The sequence below is a fragment of the Dendrobates tinctorius genome, unplaced genomic scaffold (assembly GCF_039654945.1).
Source record: "Dendrobates tinctorius isolate UK_male_01 unplaced genomic scaffold, ASM3965494v1 ptg000065l, whole genome shotgun sequence".
Taxonomy (NCBI): Eukaryota; Metazoa; Chordata; class Amphibia; order Anura; family Dendrobatidae; genus Dendrobates; species Dendrobates tinctorius.
In genome coordinates, this window is record NW_027361733.1 from 19830911 (window position 1) to 19854485 (window position 23575).

Sequence of the window (23575 nt, forward strand, 5' to 3'; positions counted from 1 at the left end):
CAATAGCATTAGGTTCATCATACAACAACCCCAAGGCTTGAAAAAATGCATTCACATTAGTAAGAATAGGATCATCAGGTTTCAAAGAAAATGCCCAATCCTGGGGATCGCCGCGCAGCATAGAGATGACAATTTTAACCTGCTGCGCGGAGCTCCCTGACGAGTTAGGCTTCAAGGCAAAAAATAGTTTACAATTATTCTTAAAATTCAAAAATTTAGACCGATCCCCAAAAAACACATCAAGAGTAGGGATCTTTGGTTCAGCAGCATGTGAATGAGCAAGGTAGGCGGAAATTCCCCGCACTTCAGCAGTGAGCTGCTCCACACGATCAGACAATTGCTTCATCTCCATTGAGAGAACAATTCCCCCTACGGCCTCAGAGACATAGAGGAAAAAATATACACAAAAAAAATTCTGACAAACTCCTTTTTTTTTTTTTACAATTCTTTCCTGCTATTGAGTACCCTAGGATCTGCAGTATAGCTGGTGATTCTGTTATGATTGAGTCACCGAAGGAGGAAAAAACAAAAATACAAGCTAAGTCCAGAAAACCGGAGAGGTTGGTAGCTATCGGATTGCAGACCCCTGATCCTATCCACAACAACTAACAGTAGCCGTGGGGGGTTCCTACGATGCCCTAGACCCCTCGAACACAGCCAGAGAACTAAATAGGCCTAAAGAAAGAAAGGGGAAATCTAAACTGCCCCAGAGCAGACCCCAAAGCAATAGGCAGCCCCCAACATATAATGACGGTGAAGCAAGATGAAAACACTAACACAGATAGAAAGATAGGTTGAGCAAATGATGGGGCCCAAGCTAACTAAAAAGGACAGGATAGAAAAGCTGCTGTCTGCAATCCGTAAAAAACCCTACCAAAAAATGTCCCAACCGTCTGATAGGAAAAACAGGCCCTGAAGTTGCTAGGACTTCAAAAAGACTATATCAGCACTCAGGTAAATTCTGAAGACAGAGCAAAGAGACAAACTGATCAGAGACAAAAATGGAACTCAGCACACCCCCGACCGGGGATGGCTGAACTCCAAAAAACAAGGTAAGCAAAACTAAACTAATAAGTTCAATAGCAGAGCAAAAACTTATCTTTGGAAGCAGGAATCAGACTGGTCTCCAAGAATCCAGCAGAGAAATCACCAGCGACTCAGAAGGGCGTCGGCTGCCTTATATCCAGTCAGAATTTCCTGTTACCCAGTCATCATCTATCAGATCAGGTGTTTGGTAATCAGCCTCACTACCTTCCTTCACCAGAAGAGGGAGTTCATCAGACATCGACGGTGAAGGGGAAAATGAACTCACAACAAGAGGGGGAGTGTAAGGGGGATGGCCAGACCGTGGGTACCTGCGTGCCGGGACGGAACTGAAAAGGCTGCATCCCTGCTGCCAGGAGAGAAGCCATCATGTGGGTCCGGTGTCTAGGGTGGCGGGTTGCAGGGGGGCGACGCCTGGGTAAAGATTCAAACTTTTTTTTCAGTGGAGCTGAAATCAGAACCCTGACCTGGCATGCAGTGTCATGCGCACGCTCCTGATGTCATGGCCGTGCGATGAGGAGATCTCATCAGGTTGCCAACAACAATGCAAAGTAAAGGACAAGCTGTCTCCTAGAGCAGGTAAGTGCTCACAGAGCCAAAGATGCAGCCTGGCGGGGGTGTTTCATTATGGAGAACATTAGGAGTGGAAAGCACAGTATGGAGAACATGCAGAGGGGAAGCATAGTAGAGTGATCATAGAGGGGGAAGCATGGTATGGAGAACATGAGTGGGGGAGCACTATATGGAGAACATTAGGGGGAAGCACAGTATAGCGAAAATAAGAGGGGAAGCAGGTATGGAGGACATGGGAAAAGAACAGCATAGAGAACATGAGGGGAGAAGCACGGTATGGAGAACATGGGGAAGCACATTATGGAGAACATGAGGAGGAAGCACGATATGAAGAACATGAGGGTGAAACACATGGAGAACATGAGGGGGATGCACGTTATGGAAAACATGAGGGGGATGCAAGTTATGGAGAACAAAAGGGGGCAAGCACGGTATGGAGAACATGAGGGAGAATCGGTATGGAGAACCTGAGGCTTGAGCTCGATATGTAGAACATGAGGGGGGAAGATTGGTATGGAGAACATGAGGGGGAGTGGGACTCGATATGGAGAACATGAGGAGGAGGGGGATTCAATTTGGAGAGGGAGAGCTCGGTATGGAGTTGGGACAATATGAGGGGGACAGTAAAGAGGGAGCAATATGGAGTGGGGACAATGTAGATCTCTACATTGTTAACAAGTCAAGAAGGTGTGGTATGTATAATTCATTATGGAGAGAACAGTGTGGTGATTTTCATTTATGAGGAGGTGTTGTGACTGTCATTTTTCACTAGGGCAGTGTAGTGGGAATATTTTATTGGAGCGAACAGTGTGGAGAATGGGTACCATAAGTGAGACAGTGTGGGGTAATTTTTTTGTGCAGGGAGCACAGGGAGGGGCAATTATTTATTTAGTGGCACAACATTGAGTTTATTTAGATGTCAGAAGTCATCATGGAGTCAGGTACTTAGATCTAAGGTGCATTTACATGGGTCAGTTGCAGCCTTTAAATGACTGCTTACCTGCTATATGAAGCTGATCAGCAGTGGCTTAAAGGGGTTGTCCACTACTAGGACAACCCCTTCTTAAATTAAATGTTTGGCCCCGATAAAGTAAACAAAGCTATACTCACCTCCCATGAGCGCTGGCATCACTGTCCCGCCTTCTTATGAACTGAACATGAAGGGGAAGTCTGGGCTATAGCTGATCTCGGACTTTCTCTTCATATTCATTTCGACAGGAAGCGGGAACAGTGACACCAGCGCTGATTGGGCACCAAGCACCGTGTCATTCCACCGCATCACAGCTCCAGGACCACAAGTGCAGACACCACTGGAACAGAGCCAGCACAGAAGGTGAGTATAGGTTTGTTTATTTTATTGGGGCCGAACATTTACTTCAAGAAGGGGTTGTCCTAGTAGTGGACAAACCCTTTAATAGCCTGTTTGTAAGGATGTGACCTCACTTTCATGTGCACTTAACGAACATTAACATGATTGTCTTGTGCACCTAGAAAAGCATTGTTCTCAGCAGCACATGTGTACCCAAGACAATGTGTTGCTGAGAAAGATGATATCTAAAAGGAGTCTTTCACCCCCAAAATGCCAATTATTCTGCATACACATTTATATACATTTATTTTTGTATGCAAATGAGGATGCTTCTGTACTCCCTTGGCATGGCCTATGCCTTGGTGCACTGGTACACCCTCCTATTTGCATATTAAAGCCATTTCCTTGTTATAATTGACAAAGGTCTTTTAGTGAGAGTAAGTGCTATCTAAAATAACGTAGCAGTTCTGCGCTTCTGCCCTTACACTAGAGGAGCACTCTGTAGCTACCAGGGGGGGCAGAGGTCGTCCCGGGACCCATACTCTGAGGGGCCCACCCGGAGCTACGCTACTGTTAACCGTATGGGCGTGCACAGTGCGCCCATACAGTTAAACTCTGTGGAAGAGCAGGGAGACTAGAGACACACATGTATATATATAGTTGTGCTCAAAAGTTTACATACCCCGGCAGAATTTGAGCACCCATAATATATATTTAAAGGGGGCACTTGGGATCATTTTGCCTTTATTAATTTAATGTTATTAGTTTTTATTAATGTGGTACGTTCCATTTATCATTCAATTTCATCCACCCCCCCCTGTTTCATAAGGTTCTGTGGTATCAACCTTCTAGAGGTTTCTTCAGTATGTCATGTGATATGGCAGATTTTGGTAACAGGAATTTGATTGGCAGTTGGCAGTTTAGGCGGGAAACGGGCATCTATTTAAACCTCTGCTTTCTGGATCTGAAGCTGTCTGACTGAAGATTTCTACATGGAAGCATCTCGCCGCCCACCCGCCCCTATTTTATTTTATTTGTTTTCTTGCCGCGGTGTTTCTTTTGAGGGGGGGGGGGGGTCGCCCAGCTAATGCTGGGTGGACAGGATTTTAATGTATTGAGGTAATTTTGGTATAATTATTTACTACATATTTGATTAAAATGTATTATTATATGAATTTACTTTGGGTAACCCTAAAATAAACACCACGGCCTTTACGCCAACTTCTGTTGTGTCTCAGATTTCTTTATTTACATAATATTTAGACTGTATTTTATAGGCAAATATGAGCCCATGTTTTCTTTCTTGGCCTTTTTTCAGAGAATATGAATGCTAACACCAAAACTTTATGTCCACTCGTGGTTAGTGGATGGGTGAAGCCATTTATTGTCAAACTACTGTTTTTTCTCTTTTTAGATCATAATCACAACCCAAAACATCCAAATGACCCTGATCAAAAGTTCACATACCCTGGTGATTTTGGCCTGATAACATGCACAGGGTTTGACACAAATAATAATAATAATAGTAATAATAATAATCTTTATTTATACTCATATAGCACCAACACATTCCGCAGCGCTTTACAGTTTAACAGTTTCAAAACACAAGCCATAAGTAACAACGTTAACAATACAACAATTAAAGCAAAATAAGACGAAATAAGATGACCCTGCTCGTGAGAGCTTACAATCTACAATGAGGTGAGGGAGATACAGAGTACAGGTGTGTATTTACAATTGTATATTTACATTGAAGGTCCAGCCATCTTGAGGGAGTGAAGGATGGATGGATATAGTGAATGGGCTACACACGCACACTTACACATAGAATGACTTTGATTAGTGAACGTGATAAGCCACTCTGAACAAATGTGTTTTGAGGGAGCGCCTAAAACTATGCAAATTGTGGTTAGTCCTAATTTCTTGGGGTAGAGCATTCCAGAGGATAGGAGCAGCACGGGAGAAGTCTTGGAGTCGGGAGTGGGAGGTACGGATTAGTGCAGAGGTTAGTCGAAAGTCGTTTGCAGAGCGCAGCGATCGGCTAGGCCGATAGACAGAAACGAGGGAGGAGATGTAGAGGGTGCCGCACCGTGGAGAGCTTTGTGGGTGAGAACAAGTACTTTGAATTGGATCCTATAATGAATGGGCAGCCAGTGTAATTACTAACGAAGAGAGGACACATCCAAGTACCGATTAGCCAGATGGACAACCATGGCTGCTGCATTAAGTATGGACTGGAGATGGGATAGTCGAGTGACGGGGAGGCCAATTAAAAGAGCGTTGCAGTAATCCAAGTGGGAGTGGCTCAATGCTACAGTGAGGGTTTTTGCTGTTTCCATGGTGAGAAAAGGACAGATTTTAGAGATGTTCTTTAGGTGTAAGTTGCAAGAGTGGGCAAGAGATTGTATATGGATGTGAGATAGGGCTGTTAATGGGGATGTTGAAGTGTCCCAGGATAAGGGTTGGAAGTTCTGAGGACATGAAGTGCGGCAGCTAGGCTGAAAAGTGGTCAAGGAAGTGGGTGGGTGAGCCTGGGGGCCGGTATATGACTGCTACTCTGAAGGAAAGGGGACGAAAGAGCCTGATGGTGTGGACCTCAAAAGAAGGGAATAAGAGTGATTGAACTGGGGGGGATGACCAGGAAAGTGCATTGTGGGGGCAGGAGTATGCCGACTCCACCACCATGTCTGTTTGTGGGTTTCGGGGAGTGGGAGAATTGTAAGCCACTATAGGAAATGGCAGCAGGAGAGGCAGTGTCAGAATCCTGAATCCAGGTTTCAGTGAGGGCCAACAGATTAAGAGAGTTGTTCAGAAAGTAGTTGTGTAGGTAAGGAAGCTTGTTACAAGCAGACCGTGGATTCCAGAGGGCACAATTAAAAGATGGAGATGAGGGAGTGCAAGTAATATTAATAAGATTATTATGGTTTCGATATGAGGTAAGGTAGGGGTTGGGGGATGGTGGGCCAGGGTTGGGGGGGGATGTCCCCTGAAATCAGTAGGAGTAGGAAGATAAAGAGCAAATAGTTGTTGGAAATGTAAGTAGTTTTTTTCTGCGATGTGTTTGGGCAAGATGGGCTGAGGTTTCTCAGCAAGGTGAGGAGTGCATGGGAGCTGTACATGGGAGATGGAAGTATAGAGGGGCTGATGTGTATAAGTCGTGATGGAGGGGGATAGGGTGGTGAATGTGGATGGCAAGGGAACACAGGAGGATAAAAATAAATCACATGGTTAAAGGGGAGAGCAAAGTGTGGGTTACCTGATTCCTGCCCTGATTAACTGCCATGTATAACTGACGTTTTCATGATGCTTAGCTTCTGTGATGCTTTGCTTATGGGATGCTTGCGTGCTGCACCCCACACTGTGTGCTTCCCCTTAGGAACTACTACATATATAGGCCACACTACAGGGTCAGGAGAGAGGGATTGTGGGAGCTGGTTGGGTATAATTTGGCAGCTGGGGCCAGCACACAAGTGGATGGTTAGATGATCAAAGGCACTTGACCATGCTGTGTCAATAATGGGTTTGAATGGCTACTAAAGGTAACATCCTACCTGTGACCTATGCCAGGAAAATTGTTCAGGATGCAAAGAAATACCCACAAATAACATCAGGTGAAATACTGGACTCTCTGAAAACTAGCGGTGTGGCTGTTTCAAGATGCACAATAAGGAGGCACGTGAAGAAAAATATAAATACAGGGCAGACTCCAGGTTTTTGTAGGCCCAGGGCAAAGAGTCTCAGTGGGCCCCTTTAACACATACTATGATTCATGATGCACAGATAGCAAATATAGGTATAGTACAATGCCAAAGATTTCACATACTTCTTACATTACATGAGTGATATCTATTGTAAATTGTACAATAGCTCAGAAACTGGCGAATCCTCACAGCGCGCAGTGCATATGCGCTGTGGGTTTTTAAAAGTCTTTTCATTTTAGATTGAACAGTATATTCCTCCACACAGTAATATGGGCACTGCATAGTCCTCTCTACAGTATTATGGGCACCGCATAGTCCTCTATACAGTATTATGGGCACCACATAGTCCTCAATACAGTGTTATGGACACGACATAGTCCTTCATACAGTATTATGGGCATCATATAGTTCTCCGTATAGTATTATGGGCCCCATATATTGCTTCATACAGTATAATTAGCACCACATAGTGCTCCATACAGTATAATGGGCTCCCTGTAATGCTTCATATAATATAATGGTCCCCATATATTGCTACATACACTATTATAGGCCCCATATAATGCTCCATATAGTATAATGGGCCCCACATAGTGCTCCATACAGTATAATGGGGTCCATATAGTCCCCCATACAGTATAATGGGCCCAATATATATTGTTCCATATATTATAATGGGCCCCATATAGTCCTCCATACAGTTTAATGGGCCCCACATATTGCTCCATACAGTATAATGGGCCCCATATAGTTCTCCATACAGTATAATGGCTCCCATATATATTGCACCATACTGTATAATGCACCCCATATAAAGCTCCATACATAAAAACAATCAAAAACTCACCTCACCAGTACCCTACAGCTCCGGTCTCATGAGTGTCTTCTAACTGTCTGCAGTGCTCAGCACAGAGGTTGCGCTGCAGTGACGTCATCGCGTCTTCTGCCCAGAGAAGTCGCAGAATGTCAGAAGGTGCTGTAGAGGCAGGAGCAGTGGGGAGGTGAGTATTTGAAGAGCGGGACTCATTGGCTCATAGTGTGCCGGTGTCCCTGACGGCGAGCGGGCCCCCCACTTGCCCGGGTGCACTGGGTGGTGATGCCGGCCCTGTATGTATGTATATATATATATATATATATATATATATATATATATAAATAATTTATTTAGGCTAGTGGAAACTTTCTTCTTAAATCACACTGAAAGCCTAATGCATTTGCTAGAACTTTGCAGTGAGGAGGAGAGGTTGGCATGAATTATTCTGTCAAAGTATAAACAGGAGTGACATTACCAGAAAGTCTTTTGCTGTGCAGATTGTACGGCCCCAGGGTAAAATATTTCACCAATCCAACCAAAACTGCTTTTTCTGGGATGTAAATAGAGGCAGGATTACTAGAGCAAAAATCTTCTAGACTAATGCCTTAAATGTTCACTTCTTTACCATCAGGCAGTTGTAAACAGGCCAATGGGACTCCAATTAATTTGTCTTCTAGCAGCGTGATGAGTGAGTCACTGAGGACAGTCAATGTAAGCATAGTAAATCAGATGAAAAGAAACCAAGGGTGGGGTCACTTACTTTACAGCATTAGCATAATTGCCACTGGAGCCTATCACAGCAGCTAAATCAGGGTAAGTAATAAGAGGATTGTGCAAGAATGGGACCTTGGGGGCAAATAAAAAAAATAGGATTTATCTCAATACCATTAAATAATACCCCCAAGCATTGACTTTTACTTCCAACATCTTTTCATAATGCATTTGAATATTTTGGGAACAATTAAATTTTGGGAGTCATCGTAAATTTTCAAACAGTTTTATCAAGTCCTCCATACAACAAAATAAGTTTTTTTTCCTTATCGTCATGGTTGTTTCATCAAATGGTGTTTAAATAATAAAACAATTTGTAATTCTGCTACAGAAATATCCTTCTCTCTTGACATATGAACCACTTATTCCTTTCCTTTCAGGGGCATAATGATTGAGTTCACATATGGTGCGATCATGACCGGGCCCATGCAGGAAAGGTCCCCTCTGACACTAGCGCATATTTCAGCTGGATGTGTGTCCAGGATGGACCTTCAGCTGAAATGCATTGTGATGCAGAGACCCACTGGGTCCCTTCACCAGAATGCACACAGCCAGCCAATCAGAGGCTTGCACCTGATGATGACGGCATGCAAGTCACTGGCTGGACATGGTACTGCCCATCGTTTTCACGCTGAAGTCAGCTGCCGCCTCCTGCGCTAGCTACAAAAGAGGACGCGTGTTGCATGGGAGTGAAGGAAGTTGAGCAGAATTTTTAGCAATCAGCAGAAATGGGGACATACATACTAGTGCTTCTCAGTTAATTAGAATATCATCAAAAAGTTAATTTATTTCAGTTCTGAAATACAAAAAGTGAAACTCATATATTATATAGAGTCATTACAAACAGAGTGATCTATTTCACGTGTTTATTTCTGTTAATGTTGATGATTATGGCTTACAGCCAATGAAAACCCAAAAGTCATTGAGTCTGAAGGAAGAGTGGAGAGGCCACAATCCAAGCTGCTTGAGGTCTAGTGTGAAGTATCCATAATCAGTGATGGTTTTGGGAGCCATGTCATCTGCTGGTGTAGGTCCACTGTGTTTTATCAAGACCAAAGTCAGTGCAGCCGTCTACCAGGAAATTTTAGAGCACTTCATGCTTCCCTCTGTTTGTAGATGGAAATTTCATTCTCCTGTTCACCCTGCCAAAAATACCAATACCTGGTTTAAAAACAACAGTATCACTGTGCCTGATTGGCCAGCAAACTCGCCTGACCTTAACCCCATAGAAGATCTATGGGGTATTGTCAAGAGGAAGATGAGAGACACCAGACCCAACAATGCAGACGAGCTGAAGGCTGCTATCAAAGCAACCTGGGCTTCCATAACACCTCAGCAGTGCCACAGGCTGATCACCTCCATGCCACGCCGCATTGATGCAGTAATTGAAGCAAAAGGAGCCCCGACCAAGTACTGAGTGCATTTACTGAAAATACATTTCAGTAGGCCAACATTTCAGATTTTAAAATCATATTTCAAGCTGGTGTTATAAAGTATTCTAATTTACTGAGATAATGACTTTTGGGTTTTCATTGGCTGTAAGCCATAATCATCAACATTAACAGAAATAAACACGTGAAATAGATCACTCTGTCTGTAATGACTCTATATAATATATGAGTTTCACTTTTTATATTGAAGAACTGAAGTAAATTAACTTTTTGATGATATTCTAAATTAGTGAGAAGCATTTGCATATACCAGGAAGAAGGAAATACAGTATATACCAGGATGGGCACAGGATAGGGGTACATGCAGTCATATGTAAAAGTTTGGGCACCCCTATTAATGTTAACCCTTTTTATTTATAACAATTTTGGTTTTTGCAACAGGTATTTCAGTTTCATATATCTAATAACTGATGGACTCAGTTATATTTGTGGATTCAAATGAGGTTTATTGTACTAACAGAAAATGTGCAATCTGCATTTAAACAAAATTTGACCGATGCAAAAGTATGGGCACCCTTATCATTTTCTTGATTTGAACACTCCTAACTACTTTTTACTGACTTCCTGAAGCACTAAATTGGTTTTGTAACCTCATTGAGCTTTGAACTTCATAGCCAGGTGTATCAAATCATGAGAAAAGGTATTTAAGGTGGCCACTTGCAAGTAGTTCTCTTATTTGATTCTCTTATGAAGAGTGGCATCATGGGCTCCTCAAAACAACTCTCAAATGATCTGAAAACAAAGATTATTCAACATAGCTTTTCAGGGGAAGGATACAAAAAGTTGTCTCAGAGATTTAACCAGTCAGTTTCCAGACTGTGCATCGGTCAACAATACAGCGCACTTTGCACAAGGAGAAGCTGTATGGGAGAGTGATGCGAAAGAAGCCGTTTCTGCAAGCACGCCACAAACAGAGTCGCCTGAGGTATGCAAAAGCACATTTGGACAAGCCAGTTACATTTTGGAAGAAGGTCCTGTGAACTGATGAAACAAAGATTGAGTTGTTTGGTCATACAAAAAGGCGTTATGCATGCGCTGTATTGTTGACCGATGCACAGTGACACCATCTGCAGCAAGATGATGCTGCAGGTCTTTGGAGGTGGTCTGTGGATTGTCCTTGACTGTTCTCACCATTCTTCTTCTCTGCCTTTCTGATATTTTTCTTGGCCTGCCACTTCTGGGCTTAACAAGAACTGTACCTGTGTTCTTCCATTTCCTTACTATGTTCCTCACAGTGGAAACTGACTGGTTAAATCTCTGAGACAACTTTTTGTATCCTTCCCCTGAAAAGCTATGTTGAATAATCTTTGTTTTCAGATCATTTGAGAGTTGTTTTGAGGAGCCCATGATGCCACTCTTCATAGGAGGATCAAATAGGAGAACTACTTGCAAGTGGCCACTTTAAATACCTTTTCTCATGATTTGATACACCTGACTATGAAGTTCAAAGCTCAATGAGGTTACAAAACCAATTTAGTGCTTCAGGAAGTCAGTAAAAAGTAGTTAGGAGTGTTCAAATCAAGAAAATGATAAGGGTGCCTATACTTTTGCACCGGTCAAATTTTGTTTAAATGCAGATTGCACATTTTCTGTTAGTACAATAAACCTCATTTGAATCCAGAAATGTAACTGAGTCCATCAGTTATTAGATATATGAAACTGAAATACCTGTTGCAAAAACCAAAATTGTTATAAAGAAAAAAGGTTAACATTAATAGGGGTGCCCAAACTTTTACATATGACTGTATATATCAGAATGAGAGACACATATACCAGGATGAGCCCAGAACGAAAGACACATATACCAGGATGAGGGACATACAGTGGGGAAAATAGGAATGTGATACACTACCGATTTTGCAAGTTTTTCACATCTACAAAGAATGGAGAGGTCTGTAATTTTTATTGTAAGAACACTTCAACTGTGAGAGACAGAATCTTAAAAAAAAATCCAGAAAACACACTGTATGATTTTGACATAATTAATTTGCATTTTATTGGATGAAATAAGTATTTGATACTATTGAAAAACAGAACTTACGGTAATATTTGGAACAGAAACCTTTGTTTGCAATTAGAGAGGTCAGGTGTTTCCTGTAGCTCTTGACCAAGTTTGCACTCACTGCAGCAGGGATTTTGGCTGACTTCTCCATACAGATCTTTCAGATTTCGTGGCTGTGACTGGGAACATTGAGTACCATCTCCCTCCAAAGATTTTCAATTGGGTTCAGGTCTGGAGACTGGCTAGGACACTCCAGGACCTTGAAATTCTTCTTACAGAGCCACTAATTAGTTGACTTGGCTGTATGTTTCTGATCATTGTCATGCTGGAAGACCCAGCCATGACCTATCTTCATTGCTCTCACTGAGGAAAGGCGGTTGTTGCCCAAAATTTTGCCATACATGACCCTATCCATCCTCCATTCAATATAGTGCATTTGTCATGTCCCCTTTGCAGAAAAGCACCTCTGAAGTATGATGTTTCCCCACGATGCTTCACTCTTGAAATGGTGTTCTTGGGGTTGTACTCAACCTTCTTCCTCCAAACATGGCAAGTGGAGTGGATACCAAAAAGCTCTATTTTGGTATCATCTGATGACATGACCTTCTCCCATGCCTCTGTAAGGGGCACTTTCACTGGTGTGTCAGATGCTACAGACATTCGTTCTGCATTTGGCTGCAGAAGGTCTCTGTGTTTGGCATTGCAGACTCCTTCTTAATCCTTCTGACTTTTGGACCCAGCTCTAATTGACACACATGGACCTGGGTGTTTATAGACTCCCTGTCTGCTTCAGGGAGTCAACGGTGATATTCACATTTTCCTTTGTGAATGCTTGGAGTGAGAGCAGTCAGCTAACTTCCTATCTAGTGCTGTTGGAGGACGTTTGGTGTTCAAGTTAAGTTGCTTCCCCCTTGTTTGTCTCCCTTTTTCTCTTTAGTGTACAGTGGGGACTGACCAGTGCTCACCCCCCTTCCCTATTCAGGGCCTAGCTTTAGGGATATAGAGGGCTTAGGTTCCTGCTCGGTGATTGGTGTGGAACCAATATATGGATGGTAAAGGAGGAAGGGTGCTATTAGATCTGCCTAGGGGTCTCCATTCTCCCTTTCTTTAATGTTCGGGCTTCCTTCCCCTCTTCCCCTCGTGTTGCACTTAGTCTTACCACACTGTGCGTGACACTATCATCGGCCGTTCATATTTAGGAGAAAAAAAACTGAAACGTGGTTCTATTTGGGTATGTTTTTTTTCCCTTGTGCTTTTTTTTTTACTTTTCTCACTTGGTTATGGATCCATTTTCAGGGCTGGCACAGCAGTTACGCTGTCTGTCTCTGGAGGTGAATTACCTCCACTATGATTTTCAGCAGAGGAACAGCAGCTGCAGGTTGCTGATGGAGTCTCTGCAGGTAGGCCGGTCCAGCTGGAACCCAAGGTTGCCCTCCCAGACAGGTTTTCCAGAGGTAGAGACAAGTTTTTTGTGTTCAACAAAGCTTGCAAACTGTATTTTGAACTTTGCCCTCACTCCTCTGGAAATGAGGAGCAAAGAGTTGGTATTGTGATCTCTCTACTGCAAGGAGATCCTCAATCCTGGGCTTTCTCTTTGCTGCAGGATTCGGTTTGTCTCCAGTTTGTGGAGGGATTTTTTGGGGCTCTAGCCCTTTTCTATGATGACCCTGACTGAGTCTCCCTGGTTGAGTCCAGGTTGCTTTGCCTTCAGCAGGGGAATCGGTCACTGGAAATGTACAGCTCTGAATTCCACAAATGGGAAACTGATACAAAATCGAATGACCTGGCTCTCAGAATAAAATTTCTTCAGGGCCTTACTGAAAGGTTGAAGGATGCTTTTATTGGGCCTGTCCTTTGATGTCTAAGCAAAAGGAGACTCGTTTAACCCTTGGTAGCCTGGAGTTGTATAAGCAAGGGGTGCATTTATTGTCAACCTGCAGTCCTGCAGTTCCGGTTTGTCCTGACAGCAGAGGTGGTGCTGGAGAGCAAAACCGGGGAGATTTCTGTTTGTTGACAGTGGAGCTGGAGTCAGCATGATTGATGCTGAGTTTGCTAGAACTCGTGGGCTGGCTTGCTGTACTTTAGGTAAGCCCATTCCCATCTTTGCCATCGGCTCAGCGCCACTTGCACAGAAAGCTCTGACTCAGATTTTACATAATGTAAGGCTGAGTGTGGGGTCGATTCATTATGAAATAATTCCTTGCTATGTCCTGGATGGTCTTCCCACTCCAATTGTGTTGAGTCTTCCCTGGTTGGTGAAACATAATCTGTTGGTGGATTGGGAAACCAGGAATATCGTTGAGTGCGGCGATTACTGCCATGAGAACTGTTTAAATATTTCTCTTTCTACAGTCTGTACAGTAACTGTACCTGCATTTTTGTTGGGTTTTGAGGATGTTTTTTCTCGAATGGGGTGTCAGGATTTGCCTCCTCACCGTACATATGACTGTCCTATTAACCTGAACCCTGGAGCTAAACTTCCAAAGTCCAGAATGTATAATCTTCCTGGCCCTGAGAAAAAAGCCATGAAGGATTTCATTGCCGAAAGTCTGGAGAAGGGACATATCCGACCCTCATCTTTGCCCGTGACCTCAGGGTTCTTCTTTGTGAAGAAACAAGATGGTGGTCTACGTCTCTGTTTAGATTTCCGGAAATGAAATCAGATTACATCCAAGATCCATACCCTCTTCCTCTGATTGTGGATCTGTTCAGCCAGATCGGGAGAGCTAAGGTGTTCTCCAAGTTGAACTTAAGGGGGGCCTACAACCTGGTTAGAATCAGAGAAGGGGATGAATGGAAAATAGGGTTCAATGCCCCTGAGGGTTATTTCGAGAGTCTTGTCATGCCTTTCGGTCTGACCAATGCACCTGCGTTATTCCAACATTTCATTAATTATATTTTCCATCATTTGGTGGGCAAGTTTGTGGTGGTCTATCTGGACGATATTTTGGCTTACTCACCAGATTTTGAGACACATAAGCAGGCATGTTAAACAAGTGTTGTAAATATTAAGGGATAGCAACTATGTACCAATCTAGAAAAATGTGTTTTCGCCATCCAGAAGATACAGTTTTTGGGGAACCTGTTGTCATCTTCGGGTTTTCGGATGGGTCCAGAGAGGGTCCATGCTGTCCTTGATTGGGACCGTCCCGAGAAACCTGAAGTCTCTACAATATTTTCTGGGCTTTACTAATTTTTACCAGAAATTATTCCAAAATTATTCTGTAGTTGTGAAACCACTTACTGACATGACAAGGAAGGGGTCTGATTTTTCCCAATGGTCAGATGCTGCTCTGCAGGTTTTTCCCTCCCTAAAGAGCTGTTTTGCCATGGCCCCTATACTCCGTCAACCTGATGTTTCCCAACCCTTTAATGTGGAGGTTGATGCCTCGGAGCTGGAGGTTGGGGCTGTGTTGTCTCAGGGTCAGTACCTAGGTAAATAGCATCCATGCGCTTTCTTTTCTAAGAAATTGTCATCGGCTGAGAGAAACTATGACGTGTGCAATAGGGAACTTTTGGTGATTAAATTGCCATTTGAAGAATGGCGACATTGGTTGGAGGGGCTGTCCATCCCATTACTGTTATTACTGACCATAAGAACCTCTCATATCTTCAATCGGCTAAACTTTTCAACCCTAGGCAAGCTAGATGTTCCCTGTTTTTTACTAGGTTCAATTTTATTGTCACTTTCCATCCAGGGGTCAAAATGTCAAGGCTGATGCTTTGTCCCAGGTCTTCCCTGATGGGGGTGACCATGAGAACCCTGCCCCGATTTTGCAGAAGGGCGTAGTCATTTCAGCATTGTAACCTGAGCTGGAGGGTGAGGTGTTGGAGTCCCAGGGGGATGTTCCAGCCTCCAGCCCTTCAGGAAGGTTATTTATACCATCTAATCTGTGCCACAAAGTAATTAAGGAACATCACAACTCTGTGCTTGCTGGCCATCCAGGTGGTAAGGCAACTGCGGATCTCATTTCTCATCGTTTTTGGTGGCCGGGGTTGTATCGGGAAGTGGTTTTAACACGTATCTGCTTGTAGTATCTGCACGCATTCTAAGGTGTCTCATACCCGTCCATCTGGTACTCTTCTTCCGCTACTTATTCCTAGCAGACCAAGGGCGCACTTGTCTATGGATTTTATTACTGACCTACCAGTATCTGCTGGCAAGTCTGTGGTTTTGGTGGTTGTAGATAGGTTCAGTAAGATGGTTCGTTTCGTCACATTACCGGCACTGCTGAATGCCAAGACTCTTGCTCAGGTGTTTATAAATGAGATTATGAAGCTTCAAGGGGTTCCCTCCAATGTGGTGTCAGATCAGGGGGACCCAGTTTGTTTTCAAGTTCTGGAGGGCGTTCTGTTCTCGACTGGTGGTGCAGCTGTCCTTTTCCTCTGCCTTCTATCCCCAGTCTAATTGGCAGACTGAGTGCGTTAATCAGAATTTGGAGATTTACCTCCGGTGTTTTGTCTCTGAGAATCAGGAGGATTGGGCATCCGACTTACTGCTGCCAAAATTTGCTATTAATATTCATCATCAGGAGTCTACGAGCAGGTCATTGTTCTTTGATACAAATGGTTGCCATCCACAGTTTGGTACTTTTAGCAGAGGAGGGGCTTCGGGAGTTCCTGAGGAGGAACGTTTTGCTTCATTGCTCTCTTTGGTGTGGCAGGGAGTTCTGAGTAATTTGAAAATCACAGTAGACAGGTACAGTGCTGTAGTGAAACCTCCACCAGGGGGGAGCTGGTGAGGGAAGAGAGGTTACACACTAAGAGCAGCAACCCTGAACAACAGCACAGGCAGCACAGGTAACGAGAGAGAATAGTCAGACGAACCGAGTCAGAAACTAGCAGGAGCAGACGTACCAGAAGGAGCAGCAATACACGTAGTCAAAATACCAAGCCGAGGGTCAGAAAGCCAGAACATGAGCACGGGGTCCAAAACGTGAGACGAAATACGTGGTCGGGGTACAAGCCGGGGAGTCAGATGCCAGAGAGGGAGCGTAACAGCAGAGACGAATACCAAGAGACGGGGTCAGAAATCAGTCCGGGTCATACACGTGAATATCAGTCAAAGGCAGGAGGAACACCAAGGTACAAGGGTCAGAGGCTCTAAACTGGAAGCTTGAGCTATCACTAACACTGGTCAGCAGGCTGTGAGAGACTGAAGTAGCCCAGCTAGCTCCAGAACGAGGCTGAGGAGATTAACTCCCGCATGACCAGTCTGGAGTGAAGACAGCAGAAAATAAACTCCGGACTGGATCATGACAAGTGCCTTGCGAAAGTATTCGGCCCCCTTGAACTTTTCAATCTTTTCCCACATATCATGCTTCAAACATAAAGATACCAAATGTAAATCTGTGAAAAGAGCTGAAAACAGCTGTTTACAAACGATCTCCATCAAACCTCACTGAGCTCGAGCTGTTTGCCAAGGAAGAATGGGCAAGAATTTCAGTCTCTCGATGTACAAAACTGATAGAGACTTACCCCAAGTGACTTGCAGCTGTAATCACAGCAAAAGGTGGCGTAACAAAGTATTAAGTTAAAGGGGCCGAATAATATTGCACTCCCCACTTTTCAGTTTTTGAATTTCCACAAAAATTTAAAATAACCAATAAACTTCATTCAAATTCACAATTATGTCCCACTTGTGGTTGATTCTTCACCAAAAATTTACATTTGGTATCTTTATGTTTGAAGCATGATATGTGGGAAAAGGTTTAAAAGTTCCAGGGGGCCGAATACTTTCGCAAGGCATTGTACAATCCTATGGCTGACAGAAAATGCCAGGTTTGGACCTGAATGTGAATCACTTTGTGTGGTTGTCTACCAGGAATATCAAGTTGAGGGTTCCTTCCTGGAACTTGGGTCCTAGATTTATTGGCCCCTATAAAATAACCGCCATCATTATCCCAGCAGCGTTTTGTCTTGAGCTACCCCAGGCCCTTAAGATATTTTTTACAGGCCTCTGATCAAGAAATATGTGGAACTTCTTGAGTCCTCACCCCTACTGCTGCCCCCAGTAATGTTTGATGAAAATCTAGAGTTTCAGATTTCAAGGATTGTAGATTCACACCTCCAACGTTGTTCACTACAATACTTGGTACACTGGCAGGGTTATGGCCCAGAGGAAAGGATGTGTGTTTCAGCATTGGAGGTGAATGCCCACAAGCTGGTTCGTTCATTCCACACCTCTTATCCTGAGATATCTGGCCCAGAGTGTGCAAAGGCCACTCCTAGAAGGGTGGGTACTATGTGTCAGATGCTACAGACAGTCACTCTGCATCTGGCTGCAGAAGGTCTCTGCGTCTGGCATTGCAAACACCTTCTTAATACTTCTGACTTTTGGACCTAGTGACTCTCATTGACACATCTGGACTTGGATGTTTATAGACTCCCAGTCTGCTTCAGGGAGTCACCGGTGATATTCACATTTTCCCTTGTGAAGGTTTGGAGCAATAGCAGTCAGCGAACTTCCTCTCTGGTGTTGGAGGATGTTTAGTATTACCTCTCTGAGTCTGCTCAAGCTAAGTTGCTTCCCCCTTGTTTCTCTCCCTTCTTCTCGTTAGTGTACAGTGGGGACTGACTAGTGCTCACCCCCCCTTTCCTATTCAGGGTCTAGCTCTAGGGATATACTGGGCTTAGGTTCCTGCTCAGCAATTGGTGTGGAACCAATATAGGGATGGTAGGGGACGCAGGGTGCTAGTAGATCTGCCTAGCGGTCTCCACTCCCCCTTTCCCTGACGTTTGGGCTTACTTGCCCTCTTCCCCTTGTGTTGCACTTAGTCTTCCCACACTGTGCATGACAGGCACAGGGCGGTAGTCATGGGCAAGGGGCTGCTGTTCTCCTACGCCCTGGCGCCTTCTAACAAATAATATCCTGTCTAGTTAGCGTGTAGTGTATAACACTCGCTTGCGCTTCTAGGTCCCGCAATAACAGATCAGGACGCCACCTCACACTCATTGACAGACTATGTGTTAATTTTCAACAGATCAACTTTACTCAACAAGTGTAGTTCAGTCTTAGTCACAGATTCCGCACAGTAGATAGCATTGGTAACAGTTCTTTCCACCTGTGCTGTCCCTTCCTCTGATGGCACTCCTTGCCCCTGGGACGTACTGTCCGGTGCCACAGCTTCTCAGAACCCAACCCGATTCCTGTTTGTGAATCCCCATCTGTTTTCCCCTTTGGGGGCGAAAGCAAAGCTGGCTCTTCCACACCTTTTTCAGGCCGTTGGCCTCGGGCATTTCGGGATGAACCACTGAACCTGGTCTCAGCCGTTCTCATGCTGCTCCCTTTTTCTCTTTCCGTTTTCCCTCATATTCGTGTGACTTTCAGCCCTATGGCCCTTAACTAATGTTCCTACAAAACTCTTATCTAACGCAATCTTTCTTATCTTCAACTATCTGCCCTAAACTAGGAAGTGTCCCTCTTATGTTTACTCCTACCTCTCCCAACTGGGGAAATTCCCTAACTTCTGTAATGATCCTATCTAATAATAATAATAATCTTTATTTTTATATAGTGCTAACATATTCCGCAGCGCTTTACAGTTTGCACACATTTTCATCACTGTCCCCGATGGGGCTCACAATCTAAATTCCCTATCAGTATGTCTTTGGAGAGTGGGAGGAAACCGGAGAACCCGGAGGAAACCCACACAAACACGGGGAGAACATACAAACTTCCTGAACTACATTGCCCTCCACTACACTTCCCATTATTATCTATTTTAACTATACTTATTACTCCGTCTTATCCTTATATCTATGTCCTAATCTCTTACCCTAATACTTTCCATAATCTTATTACAATATCACAAAACACATATGAGAAATAAACTTGAGTTATCCACGTATAAAATAGTCATAAAACTGTTACATAAATTTGTAAACATCCTATAGCACAATTCACATTTAAACTAAAGTGTACCTGTTTTTTTTCTTAGGGATAGACAAAGAGCATGGTTGTTGCTGACATTCTCTTACACTTCCTCCAGAAGTCTAGGTCATCCAGATGGTCATTGGCGAACTTCAAACGGACCTGGACATGTGGAGGACATTATACCATGATGGGGACCAGGATGTGGGACATTTTACCATGTAGGGGCCCAGGAGAGGGGGACATGTATACCAGGAAGGGGCCCAGTATGGGGGACATTATACCATGATGGAGACCAGGATGGGGGACATTACTACATAATGGGAGAGGGGGTTCAACATGTCCTTATAAGATTTAGAAAGCTACAACGGCCCATACATGTAACCGACATGCGAGTGATGAAGGGGATCGGTCCAACTTTTCCATAATGGCCCATCAGACTCTAGTTACGCCACTGGTTTCTTTATATCCTGAACTCATCATCCACTCAGAAAATCAGTTAAAATCAGTCTGCTCAAGTTGCCTATTAAAGTCTATGAAGAGGGGATGAGCAGAGTGAGAGGCACAAAACACCCAGATGGTGCTGCTTTCTTACTGTTTATTCTCACCCAGGAGCTGGATTAGCATCTACACTGCTCAATACTTCTGTATAATGCCATCCATGCTGTTGTCACTTATGAACATGTGCTAAACATAGACAAGACATCACAGCAGCTAGGATCCACTCGCCTGTTCAGAGACAAATGAAAATTAGTGATAGAGTCTGCCAATGGGGGTTCCTGGTGAAAAATGCAGGATACAAGTCATGTAAGGGCACAGTCAGGCTGTGTAACACGGACAATAATTGCATTGCAATGCTGGGACAGGCCAGCGGCTTTCCTCACCCAAGAGTGACAGCATGTATTATGTTATACAGCCGTCTGACTGCACGTTAATAGTCAGAAAAAGTGTTAATCCTCATGTACTCACATATGACAGTTTATTCTAAAACATAGCTCACCCAAAACAATGGATGCACTTTAAGAACTTACTGTAGCAGAGTTGGTCTAAAAAGAGTATTTCTGTCATGTTTTCTGATTACATATATAAGGAGGAGTCATCTCTTTTTGATGGTTTACACCTCAACACCCCTTTATATTTTAAGGTAATAAGGACCACACTGAACTCTCTCCAGTAGGAAATTGTGGTGGGATGACCCTTGGTTTCATTCATCGTCTCTTCAACCACTACCCACTGGGAAACAGAAAGGGCCGGTGTAAGCGTCTCTTCAACCATTACTCTAAGAGAAAGCTGTCAATTGACATGTCGGCTGGGCTGGCGGCTTACCTTCAGAAGAACAATTCAATTGGCTATCCAAAATTGGACACACGATTGACATATCTCTCAATCATCAGGAGACTATACTGTTGGCTGAACCCGTCGGTCTTGGTGGTTTAGCCAACATTGTTCTAATGTATTTAGAGACCTTTAGGGTAGAGGTCTGTTACATTAGCCGTGCAGTGCTGTAGATTTTACTGGTATATACAGGATTCCTACATACATTTTATTCTCCATTTGTGTGACATTTAAAGCACCATCCCTCTATCTAAGAGGACTTACAAAAATTCTCTTAACTCCAACTTTCTGGGGTACACAGTCTAGCCTCCTTTTAGGCTTATTTTGTGGGACAATCCTGAGATAAATCAGACCAATGATTCTTGATGGAGTCACAAGTATGTATAACACTTATTTTTATGTGGTGGTCAGTCATGTATACAGTTCATGGTCCCTGATTGTCCGTGGTATATATACAGTTCACGGTCCCTGGTGGTCAGCGGTATATACAGTTCATGGTCCTTCAATTACATCAATTTACATCAATTAAGGAATTTGCTCCTAAGACCTTGTGGGGGCATCACAACACATTAGGAGACCCCAATCAGAAGACAATAAAACATCCGGACTCCTTATCTATGAACTGGTCCAATATTAATGTTTCTCCCTCTCCCATAATCATAATTCTGCTTGACTTCACTTGTCTCATCTATTGCATATATTCTGTGCTGTATTGTGCATAAATATGTGACTCTTCAGATTTTGTATTAGTCTATGCCTGATGAAGAGACCTGAGTTGTCTCGAAAGCTTGCAATGTGTTACCATCTTTTCAGTTAGCCATTAAAAGGTATCATCCACTGAGGACTCTCAATTCTGAATATTTTTGGTCCTTCGTGGTCATTGATATATACAGTTCATGGTCCCTGGTGGTCAGTGGTATATACAGTTCATGGTCCTTCATGGTCATTGATATATACAGTTCATGGTCCCTGGTTGTCAGTGGTATATACAGTTCATGGTCCCTGGTGATCAGTGGATCATACAATTCCATCTTTTGGGTCACTAGAATCCATTTTCAGTGGTATATACAGTATTTTCTTGTTTAGACGTTCCCACATGTTGATAAGATCAGTAAATTGCTGCTCTTTGACATGTTTCCCCAAGACTTTTTTTATGTCTGTTCACTGTAATGCAAAAAAAATTCAGAACAAATTTTTAAGCAAATAATTTTCATGAGAAATATGGCAGAAAACAAGACGATGAATCAGAGGTGACAGAAAGTCATTTAGTCACAGATAAGTCACAATAGGAAGGGAGATCCGAACCTGCCCATGGAGAGGACATTCTCAACTTTCTCCGAGCAGCCCCTCCCAGTACAGCGTGAGTCACATCATAATACCTGCACAGTCATCACCAGGGCTACGGCCCGCCCCAGCATTAACCCAAACTCTTCTTCTATGGAAGACGGTCATATAATGTCCTTTATCTGTGTCACATCCTCCAGCCTGATTGCTAAGAACCAAATACAATTTTAGGGCAGTTGCAGATCGCCGTAGGTTCTTCCATCTGAGATTACCAGGCCGATTATGCAAAAGACACTATGATAAAACTCGGATCAGTGTCCGATTCTCTTGGATGAGGAGAAGATGGAGAATAAAATTTCTACTGTTTCATTCTATGAGAGCGCAGAAACCAGACTGCACTCAGGTGTCATACAAGTGCAGTCCGAAGTTTTCCAAGCACTCACTGACTTGCATGGCTCAGATCAAACTCGGGTATGCTGGAAATTTTTCCTCGCCAGATTCTGACCAAGAAAAAATTTGGATATGTGCATGGCCCCATTTTAATATCGGTCCGAGTGCGATCTGATTTTTTGTCGGATCGCGCTTGGAGAGCAAATACGCTCATCTGCACCTTAGAATCCAAACTATAGTGAAACATCCAAAATTTCAAAAAATTTCTTACATTTTGAGCGGCTAGAACCCCTTTAGAATTTTTGTGAAAAAATTGTGTAAAACTCCAATTAGATTGGCGTTAGCAGTAGCTATAGTTTTTGGCCTGTCTGGCTAAGGCTCGGTTCAGATTTATAGGGTGCATTCTACGGGACGTAACACCTGTATTGCAAAGAAATATATTTAGATGTACAGTACATAGCAGCGTATCCAGAGCTGAAAATTTTGTCAAGGATGGCCTGAATCGGGTAACGAGTATGCTCGTTCGCCGATTACCTTCACATCTTAATGCATCATAATGTTGGGGCTCTCATACGGTATGTGCCCACGATCCGAACTGGCAGCGGGATGGATGCTGCATACTTATGCAGTGTCCAAAGTGCAGCGGCCAGATGTTACAGCATAGTGGATGGGATTTCAAGAAATCCCATGCCCACTATGCGTCCAGAGACGCCCTTGGCTCACCTGCGGAGACTGACATGCGGCATGTCTCTCCAGACCGCACCATGTGTATTTATCTTGTGGAGACGCGAGCACAGCCCCATAGAACAGGTTCGAGTGCTATCTGTGAAAACCATGGATAGCACATGTACGAGAAAATCTGCCGCATGCACGTGCCCTTACTGTCATATAGCTCAGAAGACGATGATAAGACTGAATCATTTATATTATTGGGTTGCGGAGATTATAGTTAATGGGGGACACATTACTGCTTATCATTTTATATTTTTAATGGTGGGGCACATAGCTACATGTATATTCAGGGAGAA

The 23575-nt window shown here is 43.5% G+C and overlaps 1 long non-coding RNA gene across 1 annotated transcript in view; it reads right to left on the bottom strand.

Annotated features, from left to right (window-relative positions):
• Positions 1-23575, bottom strand: part of LOC141094936 (uncharacterized) — a 42140-nt gene that overhangs the window by 17879 nt on the left and 686 nt on the right. The gene's annotated exons all lie outside the window — the stretch shown is intronic.